Genomic DNA, 11057 nt, shown 5'->3' with positions numbered 1-11057 from the left:
CCAAACTCGCTTCGATGTAACATGGATAGTAACTGCGCGTCTGTGGATTCACAACCGCAAACTGTACACGTGCCATGAAGCTGGCACAAGACATGGTTCGTTCGAAATCAGTCACAAAAGCCTTTGCCCAGCAGGAGATGGTACTTAGGCTGATGATGATCGCAATGCATACGTATCACATAAAGCGGACACTACATAGATGTCCACGCTGGTAGGCGTCTAGATTATCCTCAGTGTTGAGCTGCAGTAAAGATGAAAAATCTGCTCTCGAAGGCGAATAAAGACTATGGGTATCAGTCAGGTTATAACTATGTCATTATAATCGAAGATGATGAAAAAATTGTGCTTCAAGCTCTTGTTTGCAGCCTATTTAGTGCAAAGATTATTTTACATTGTATCTCTTAATTTTTACTGAAATCTAAGAAAACTTTAATACACATCGTTCGTGAAGCCGCCTAAATCACTATATGCTAGCCTTACAATATTCCTGTATTGAAAGAATCTTCTTTTATTAGGTTATTTTTAGCACGCACGCTCATAACCAGACAAGCTTGCCCGGATTAACTTATCGCCTTTACATTCGCACGTCCTAAAGCGAATTTCGGCATTTTCCATTCCAAGGTGCTTTAGTATGTTTGGTCGTTCTTTTTTAGAAGTTTATCCCTCGTACCTTCACCTGTTTTCCAACTGGCTTGTTTTCAACACATATTAGCGTTGAAATATTTCCTGATTGATTTCCGCGCCCTTTCTAACTCGTTTTATTCTGCATTAGCACTGCCTGCAACGATCTGAATAAGTTCGTGGACTTAGACATAGGTTGACCCTGCATATTATTGCAGTGAAATCTTATGCACCGTGAGCCACAAAATAATAGTAGTGTTACTGTCATCCCGTTTAACAAGGTCTTGCCAAGACCTTAGTCAAATCAATCTTGTTTTTATTCTCGTCTGTCGACCAAGTGCCCGTGCGGGGAGCAGGGCGCCCCTACTGCTGCATTAACACTACGGCCGCTTCTGGTAGTAAGCGCGGCACACAGCTGATAGGCAACGACTCTACCCCACAGCCTCGAGCCCAAAACATCCACTACACCCCAACTGAGGCGGAGCTAATAAAGCTCTTTCTGCCTCTAGCACGGGCGCTCCCTTCTTGTTTTTAAGATTTGTGGTGGCGCAGAAGAAGATGCTTCCTTCATTTTATACTAAAATATTCCGCAATGCCGACTGTGATTTTTTCACACCTTAAGATGCCTTCTAGACAATCTCTCGCGTAAATAGTGTGGACGTCATCCTGAATGTAGTCTGAGACGAGTAGAGAGAGTAAAGAGTAGAGATTCATTTGTGCTACAAGACAGCTTTCAGGTTTATTTTTCGAAGCTTATATAGCTCGCTCGGTCGAAAAGCCGTTGCCATCGTGGCTGACGTCGTCGTAGCCTATAATCGAAAAAAAAAAAGAAAAAGACGTGCCGAAAAAATCATGCATGTGATTTCGGTTGTACATTTTGGCGCAACAGTCCGCTGCGTAGCGTCATACAATTTCGCTACCCACTTCTCATTCATAGGGATGCGAACCGATGACAACTCCAATTATATGCCGGTGTTTGTAGGTGCCCTCCGAGAAGTGAGAGATATACTGAGCCGTTCTTTCTCGAAAACCCAAACCAACTAACGACGTCTAACACTTTGCCAAACTGTATGCTGGTCTCTCAATGACAAACATTCGCGGAATAAAAAGGTGGTGTTAAAGGTGCTGTCGCGTCTACTCATAAGGCAAGACAAGCGTTCTCTTAATTTCTTATGTTTAATTCACCGTCTTGCTGAGGATTGCGTGACTAATCGCACATATGACACCGAAACTTGGAGTGGCCATGGCGGTGGTCGGAATACTCCTCAACGGTGCCCTGCGTGATAAAAAAGAGGCGAAGAACTCCGCTGCGCATCGCCATATCCGCGTTCTTTTTAAAGTCATTGGCATATCTGGAGCGCTGACGCCTTTCTGTCAACCTCCTTTGCAATTCCCGCCTAATGAACCCACATATATATCTCTCTCCCCATGGTACGCTTCGCTGCTTTTACGGTCCGCCTACGACGATTCCCGCTGGGATCGCGCACGCACGATGACATAAAACATGGGCGTGAGGTGTTATGTCGGCAGCTCTCCGAACATGAGTACTGTGATGTCAGTTTTCCGAACACGAGTACTTTGATGACAGCAAACACCGTTATATTAATATCAATGGTGACAATTCATTCACTCCCGTTTAATTAAGCTTCGACAATATGTAGCCAAAAATAGCATGTTTCAATTTGCCTAACAGCCATCAATAGGTTACGATTCCTTAGCCTGTGGGCTGCTGCGACAGCCACCTCGTCACGAGCGCTTAATATTCTGGCCATGAATACTTTACTCGTGCACATACGTTTTAATAATAATGTTATCTTCCTTTCTAATTTTTCCATTCAGAATTTCCCACGTATTCCAGAGAATTCCCTCCGACTTACTTTTTCGCTAAATATAGCATAAAGCCAGCAGTGTAAGGAATGCATATTTAAAATGGGATGTCAAGGTAAAGTAGCCAAAGAAAAATAATCTTTCTGGCATTCGTGTAAGCACGCAAGAAGTCCTCAACCGCAATACATTTGGAAGAACCAATCAAAAATTACTCATAAAACAATTTCAAAACCGAACTACAATGCTGCATGCAATCATGAAAACTAAGTCGTTACCTGTCATTAACTAAAATCGTTGTATACAGAGAAGGCTAACATGGTTGCTCGTCACGCCGTGTTTCATCCGGGCGCAGAAATGCTTATAAATAAAAAAAAAATAAGATACCGCTTTACACATTATTCCGGACACAAAGTACAAGGGTTGTAACGATGCAATTCATTATTGTTACTGGAACTGAAGATATTTCAGGAATATTTTTCTCGAAAAAAATATAAAATCCCTGAGCAATACCCGCACTGATCCTGTTCTGAGACGATTATGAAGAAAAAAATTTACACTGCATTGAAAATATTTACAAGATCCCATAGCTCAGCGGTTTCAATTTAATATTAAGCGGGAAAAAAAACTAATTTTTGTTGACGAGAGTGAAAGGAAATATTTTTACACATTTTTGATAAGAAATTGATCAAATCCGAGTTATCCGAGCTGACCTAAGGGTATCCCCTTTACACAGTCCTGATAATACTGAGTCTGTCTGGTGCACACTACTTTTGACTAAAGTCTATGTAGTAATTTGTGCATTTTATCTACCTCCTGCTTCCAGTATTGATAACCTATACAGCCTCAATCAATTCATGTTTGAGAATAACTTCGGTTCATCTAATTTCATCTGCATGGCCGATTTTAATGCACCGAACATTCACTGGCCATCTATGCAGTCTTCTGGCAAAGAAGCAAGCGTTTATAGGGAGCCACTATACTTTTCGTTAATCTTCGGGCTTACCCAGGTTATCAATGATGCTACTAGGAATGATGCTATTTTAGGCTATTTTAGACTTGGTGTTCTTGTCTTCTGATTTGTATAGGAAAGGCTACAAATATGATATTATCGACGGCATCTCTGATCATAAAACCATTCTTGTCTCAATTACGTGTGAAATTAATAAACCGTAGTATCATCTTACATCTTTTCGCTGTTTTAACAACGCAGATGTCGTTTCAATTACCAACTATATGGCTGATTGCTTTGATAAATTATTGACGATGAGTGCTGCAAACGATGTTGATGCCCTTTTCAAATCCTTCGTGAAAATCGTTAAAACATGTATCGATCGTTTTGTCTCCCTTAAAACAAAAAAAAAAAAATCCAAAGTTGCCTTGGATGAATCGTGATATTTTACACTTATCCCGTCGTGTGAGAAGACTTAGACGTACAAAATTGTTAAACAATCTAGAAAGTATGATTCGTTTTAGTAAAGCAAAGACAGACCTTAGGGCCGCCGCAAAGTCTGCGAAAGACTTCTTTTTTGTGTTGAGCTAAAAAATCTTTTATCCTCAAATCCCAAAACGTTTTGGTCTACAGTTTTGCCCAAGTCTAATCTATCTAATATATTCCAAAACAATAATGAAGTACTTCAGTGCCCTAACGAAATTTGTAATGCCTTCAACGCTTTTTTCTCAGTCAGTGTTTACGAATGATAACACGATTTTGCCATCGTTTGTTAGCACTTCCTCTCCACTCGCTAATGTCGATGTTTCTATAAAAGGTGTACTGAATGTTATACTAGGCTTGGATATTAAGAAGTCTGCTGGTCCTGATGACATTCCAAATGTGTTTCTAGTCCGATATTCTCAATGGACATCTCGCTACTTACATATTATATTCAGTAAATCTCTCAATTCTAGTACTGTTCCTGCCTCTTGGAAGCTGGCGAAAGTGCTTCCTTTATTCAAATCTGGTAACAAACATCTTCTTTGCAATTACAGGCCAATTTCGCTAACGTCATCATCGTGCAAAATTATTTACAAGCATATTACAGAGTTTCTGGAAACAAATAACATCTTATCTAACGTTCAGCACAGGTTTCGACGGGGTTTTAGCACATTAACACAATTATCTGAATTTGTGAATGACATTTCTTCTAGCCTTGATTCTGGTAACCAAATTGTTGCTCTATTTATTGACTTCTCTAAAGCTTTTCACACCGTAATCCATTCAAAGCTGCTGAACAAACTAAATCTTGTATTAAAAAATCCAACCTTGGTAAACTGGATATCTAACTTTCTTTCTGGCTGCTCTCAGTATGTAGCATTCTATTCTGGTGAATCCAGTGTCGTCCAAGTCTCTTCTGGTATGCCAAAATGATCCGTCTTAGGCCCCTTACTTTTCTTGCTTTATATTAACGACCTGCCGATTAACGCCAAACCTGAAATCCGCATGTATGCCAACGATTGTGTCCTATACAGCACCATCCATTCATTTGAGGATCATTATCGTCTTAACGAATCACTTGTTGCATTTTCTGAGTGGTGCGAAAAATGGCAAATGCGTATCAATTTCCTTGTCTGTATTAATGTCATTTTATAACATTTCATCGCCCTCTGTTTTTGCCTATTCAATTAATAGAATATCACTAGAAAGGGTTTCTGAATTTAGTATTTGGTTATTACTTTCACTACTAACTTATCTTGGTCAAAACATATTGATTTAGTTTGCGCTAAAGCCATTAACAAATTAGGTTGTCTGAGACGTAACTTAGCTCAAACTCCATGTGACGTAAAGTTATTTCATTTCATTTCATTTATTTCTCCCTTAAAGGCCCGAAGGCATTACATAAGGGGGGGGGGGGGGGGCGTACATACAGGTTGGAGGGTAGTAGCAGAGAACACAAAAGAAAGAAAGGGGGAAAAATACACAGGGTACCAAAAAAGTGTAAAATAATATACAGACTAAAAGCAAGAAATAAACATACAAAAAGAAAACAAGGAACAGTTGGCACTTCCGTGTCGCAGTATGAATATGTTTATGAGAAGTGATTAGCCAGTTTCTCGCGGAAAAGGCGGCGATCGGAGCATGTAATTACGTTGTCGGGAAGGCCATTCCAGAGCACTATGGCGTCGGGAAAAATGAACTGCTCATTGCGGAGGTGCGGGTTTTAATGCGTGCGATTGGGTTTCTGTGGTTTAGGCGGGATGACGTACGTGGGGGTGGCTGCAGTAACAAATGTCTTGGTGAGCGATAAAAGAAAGAGTGAAAGAGGCATAGCCGGGAAATAACACGGCGAGTTGCTAGTGTTTGAAGGCCGAGGGATCGTTTTAGTAATGTTACGCTGGTATTTCTTGAGCACTGCGATGTAATAAAACGGGCGGCGCGATTTTGAATGGCTTCAAGGTCTGAGATGAGATACGATTGTGATGGATGCCAGACAGATGACGCGTACTGCAATTTAGGACGTACGAATGTTATGTATGCCAACTTTTTTACTTCAGGTGATGCAGATTTTAGATTGCGCCGGAGAAAACCAAGTGTGCGTGATGCTTTGGAACAGATGGTCTTAATGTGTGTTGTCCATGACAGTGATGATTTGATCTGTACTCCTAGGTATTTATAAGATGATGTTCTCGTGACGGCGACCGATTTTATGTTGTAAGTGCTATCAATAACTGTGTTTTTGCAGGAGAATGATATGTATTGGCATTTATTTAGATTAAGAGGCATCCGTGAGGATGTACAAATCGTTTTTTCCTTCCCACACTTGATTATTCTTGCGTTATATGCAATCCTCATAAACTAACTGATATCTACCAGATGAAAAGTGTTAAAAAGAAAAGCTGTTCGTTTCATTTGTCACCAGTATCACCGGAATTTTTCGCCCACTTCCGCCCTTCCTTCATTGCACCTAACAACATTATCAAGTCGCCGGCAAGCTGAATCCTTGAAATTTCTTTACTGCATTGTACACGATCATTATCGGCTGTCATCTACCACTTATATTATTCCAGCGCATCGCACATCCACAAGGAATTATCATTAACTAAACCTTAGCAACTATTTTGCCAGAAGCGATACATTTAAACCCAGTTTTTTCCCTCTTATGATCGTGGCATGGAACAGAATACCTGGATCACATCTTTCCCTCCGATTGCATGAATTTGTTAGGGCAATCAGCCACTGTTAATCACTGTCTTTATAACCTGAATTCAATGATTAGTTTGTTTCTGCGTTTGTTTGATTGTTTGCCCGATTGTTTGTTGATATTGTACTGTATGATTACCTTACTTTTTTTTTTCTTTTCCTTTTGTCATTTTTTAAAATAAGCGCTCCCCACCCCCTCTTGCTATAGCTCCAGATGGAGCTGCAGTATGTATAAATAAAATAAAGAAAGAAAATAGAATAAAAATCATTTTATCAGAAATAAATACTTCAAATGTTATTAAGACCAAAGAAGAAATTCCTCAATTTTATGGCTAAATTACGCTGGCAATGACCGTATCCCTGGATTTGTGTTTACAAAAGCTAGCTTACAAAACCCTAAAAATTGTCAGAGTTTATCGTCATTAATATCTGCCTTCTTCGCTTGGCATAAGTGCCTGAGAAGCTCAGTAGAGGAGTTGTGAAATGAGTCGTGTAACCCATACCAAAAGTCAACAATCGAGCGAAGTGAATATCTGCCTTCTTCGCTTGCCATAAGTGCCTGAGAAGCTCAGTAGAGGAGTTGTGAAATGAGTCGTGTAACCCATACCAAAAGTCAACAATCGAGCGAAGTGAACAGAACGATGAGAGAAAACAGAAAAGAAACTGTGCTGCGGGAGAGGGCTGTACTGATGAAGGGAGGCTGTAGAGCAAGAGCAGCGGTGAAAGCGGTCCGACGTCAGCCAGATGCAGCACAGACACAGGCGGCGATAGCAACGCCGCTGTCTCTGCCATCCACAAGATGAGAACAGTAGCCATTCTGGCTACTTATTGCGACGGCAATATGTAGCGCTCCTAGTAAGGCTTGAAGCGCTACACATGGGCAATGTCACTTCCGCGACGACGGAGGTCAGGAGAGAGAATGAGAGGTTTCATAACGTAGTTGAGTTGAACGCTCCAGAATGCAGTAGGGCCCACAATACTCGGCAAGAATTTTCGACGACAGTCGTTTTGCTATTTTACGTGACCCAAGAGGACAAAAGATTGCCTTTTATAGATGTCATGCGGTGTGATCGAACTCATGATCGTATTTCTGCCATATGTCGCGGCAGCAATCCGCATGTTTCGCTGATTCTCAGAAAAATTTTGTGTGTCTGGCAAGACTGTGCCCACAAACCAACATGATCGTATGATACAGGGTACGGAACTCTCATCGTTATGGTTCTGTATCGGGGTACAGAACCCTAACAATGAGTGAGCAGGAATCGTCGCTTTGTGCGTGCAGACGCCCGGCTTGCAACGTGAGCCGTACGATATTTCATTCAGCAATGCTTGACCACATAAAGGAATGCAACTGCGCATGCGCTGCCAACCTTTCCGAAAGGCGCATGCAATTATGTATTCTGATTCTCCGCTGCTGTAGGCAAGTTACTTTGCGCTTTGCTTGAAAATGACTTGGCTAGGTAAAATGTCCCAACCGCTTCAGTGGCAGCTTGAACCATTGTGGTTGAGATCAATGAACTGGCTGTGCGGGATGCAAATGTAGAGTTACTTGCCAGTCCGTTGACCACACCGTGATTCCGAAATTCCCGAAGCCACAATTTGAGAGCCTGTATGTGTGTATTTGAATAAAAGTAAATGGTCCCCATATGGCTTTTCTAGAAAGGTAAAGGCTATGTACAATGCATAGAAATAAGGTAAGTAATACCTGTATTTTAAGAAAAATATATGCGGAAGTCTTTTTGAGCTCATATTAATTTACCAAAATCACGTTTTGCTTCCGCAAACCAATTTTCCGTATGTGTCCAATCACCAACAGAGTGAAGCACTATCACCCCGAGCGCAAGGAAATTTTAGCCTCGTGGCTAGCTAATTGTAGAAGGCAAACTGAAGTCAACAAAAGCACAGCCGTGGATAACATCGAAAGCTTGACGGCCCCCAACTTCAGCTACCAAAATAAGTGCACTTAGAAAACGGAACCACGATCACGACATGGACATACGACAATAAATTATTCACGATGAAAGTTGATGCTTACCGTGAAAGAGTTCGCCACGAGTGAGGTGCTTCGAGCTTATTATTTCTGAGGGTTTTTGTATCCATAACGATCTTCGGGGCGCATTGCCTGCTTCTTTCGAGTAACAATGAAACGACACCGTTCGGCCTTTCCAGATATACGAAACACAAAACGAGACGTAGCAGAACTCTGACAAGTTTTTCTTTTTAGTTTTCTTGCCTTCTTGTGGCGGTATTACAACAAGCCAAAATGGGAGATGTCGTTCCACAAAGAACGAGTAACAGAATATCACGTGCTACTACGGAACCCTGATTCGAACGTTTCTCACGAACGCCGCCTAGCGGCAACGAATGATCTGGAGTGGCGAACACTCGCAAGCGTCAGAATAGCAAAAAATAACGAGGGAAAACTTCTATTTAACCAATGGAAGATATGTGATTGGTCGCCATCCTGTTTAGGTGGTGTCCTTAGTTCATGACTCTGCTAGCTGTCGCTCTACTCGTGCTGGTGGTAGAAAACATTTATATAGGACAAATACAGGAGGTTATGCGTGAGCTGACCCTGAAGGGACCAACCCTCACAAACACTAGGTGGAGGTCCCTAGCTCGGGACCCCAGTGGCGTCTGCCGCCGCTCGGGCTCGCCCGACTAAGGCCCGTTGGGCCTTCTGGTCGGAGCAGCCGAGCAGGGTCGCCTCCCAGTCCTCCCGGGTTGGGTTGGGGTGAGGGGGGATAGCCGGATTTGAGGGGCAGGCCCACACCATGTGGTAGATGTCCGAAGACACCACCCCACAGTGCGGGCAGCTGCCAGAGAAAGCAGGGTCGAAGTGTTTTAGAGCTGCCGGGCACAGCAGTGTGTTGGTATAGAGGCGGAGTAAGAGCCGCTCATCCGCCTTTCGCGCCAACCCTATCAGTCGCCGCTGGTTTTGCGCTTTTGTGCTCGACATAGAAGCCTTCCAAAAGAAGAAACTGGGTGGAGGATGGATGTTGATGGCCCACTAGAATGAAGCATTCCCCCAGGAATTTCCACGGAAAGAATGTAGGTGCAGGGGCGCTGTATGTTGCGCAGGAACAAGGATATCATTTGGAGAAGAAAATAGAGTGGTGGTGGGCATTCGGAAAAGTAAGAGTTATAATAATTTTCGCAGAGGTCCAATGGCCTTAGAAGAGAAAGACATTGGAGACCTTGATGATGGACGGGTCAGCGGCTTTGCTAGAGAGAAGTTTAAAGACGGACAAAATGCTAATTTGAATAAATAGAAACTACTTACGCAGACACCGTGTATTCAAGGGTGCCTTGAAATCCCTTGATGAGACTGTTTGTCTGCGGATGATAGTGGACTGAATTCAAATTATTATATTATGTTAACGGCATTGGCCCTCCGTAACTCCACAGAAGTAATATCCTCAAATGCGCGAGGCCTGAACACGATCAACCAGAAGCTATGCAAGTAAGCCCAGCTGCGATCTTTACCGGCTTCTTTTACTAGTGGGATCTGGCCATGCATAGGCGGACAAATTAATGGCTCGGAAGGATGGCTGATATCTTACAAAACTTATGAGCCTTTTTTTTACTTTAAGTGGAACGGTGAAACAAAGAACAATAATGTTGTTTTATACCTAACTCGCGTATCTAGCCGGTGGTATCAAAACAATGGGGACGAACTTCCAAACTTGTTCTGTCTTAAAAGCAAACTCCTAAAATATCTTTGGCTAACTGGCTCTGAGGATACCCTGCGTCGAACAACACTAGTGTGAAGGCCGCAATAGGTCAGTGAAAGCACTAAAAAGTACACGAAGATGTCGTTGACTTGCGTGCGTACGCGAACGTCCGCGAGTCTAAAAAAAATCAAAATTTTCTTCAAGGGTAGAGACGATTTAATCGAATTCGGAAGCCGTCAGCGAGAATTGCGCAACGTTGCAGGAGTTGTCACACTGCCAGAACCTCGAAGGTCTACGCAAGCAAAGGGTCATGACTCGTAAGCACTCAACGAAATTGGGACAATGATGTATTCAGACTTGGTGGGCCGAGCAGGATAGACCGACTGTGGCCAGGTAGGTACCAACGCGATCGATGGCTGTCTTCAGGGTCTCCTCGATCTGGCCGTCACTGCCGAGTGTAATCCACAGAGTGAGGTCGTCGGCGTATAGGCTGTGGTGCAAGTGGGGGATATCTGCCAAAAGATTGGGCAGGCCAAGCAGCGCAATATTGAACAGGAGTGGGGAAAGCACTGAGCCTTGGGGTGTACCCCGGCTTCCAGGAGAGATAATGGAAGGATCTCATGAGCCGGTGTCAAGTTGCACTGTGCGGTTCGTGAGAAAGTTGCTTATATATGCATACGTGTGTTGTCCCACCCTAGGGTCTGGAGGTTCTGCAGAATGGCTTCGTGCCGGACATCGTCAGAGGCCTTCGCAACATCTAGACCAACTATGACTTTGGTGTCCAAAGTGCTATGTGTCAG

Source organism: Amblyomma maculatum, chromosome 2 (genome assembly GCF_055883805.1).
Source record: "Amblyomma maculatum isolate TAMU_Amacu chromosome 2, ASM5588380v1, whole genome shotgun sequence".
Taxonomy (NCBI): domain Eukaryota; kingdom Metazoa; phylum Arthropoda; class Arachnida; order Ixodida; family Ixodidae; genus Amblyomma; species Amblyomma maculatum.
This window is presented reverse-complemented; position numbering follows the sequence as displayed.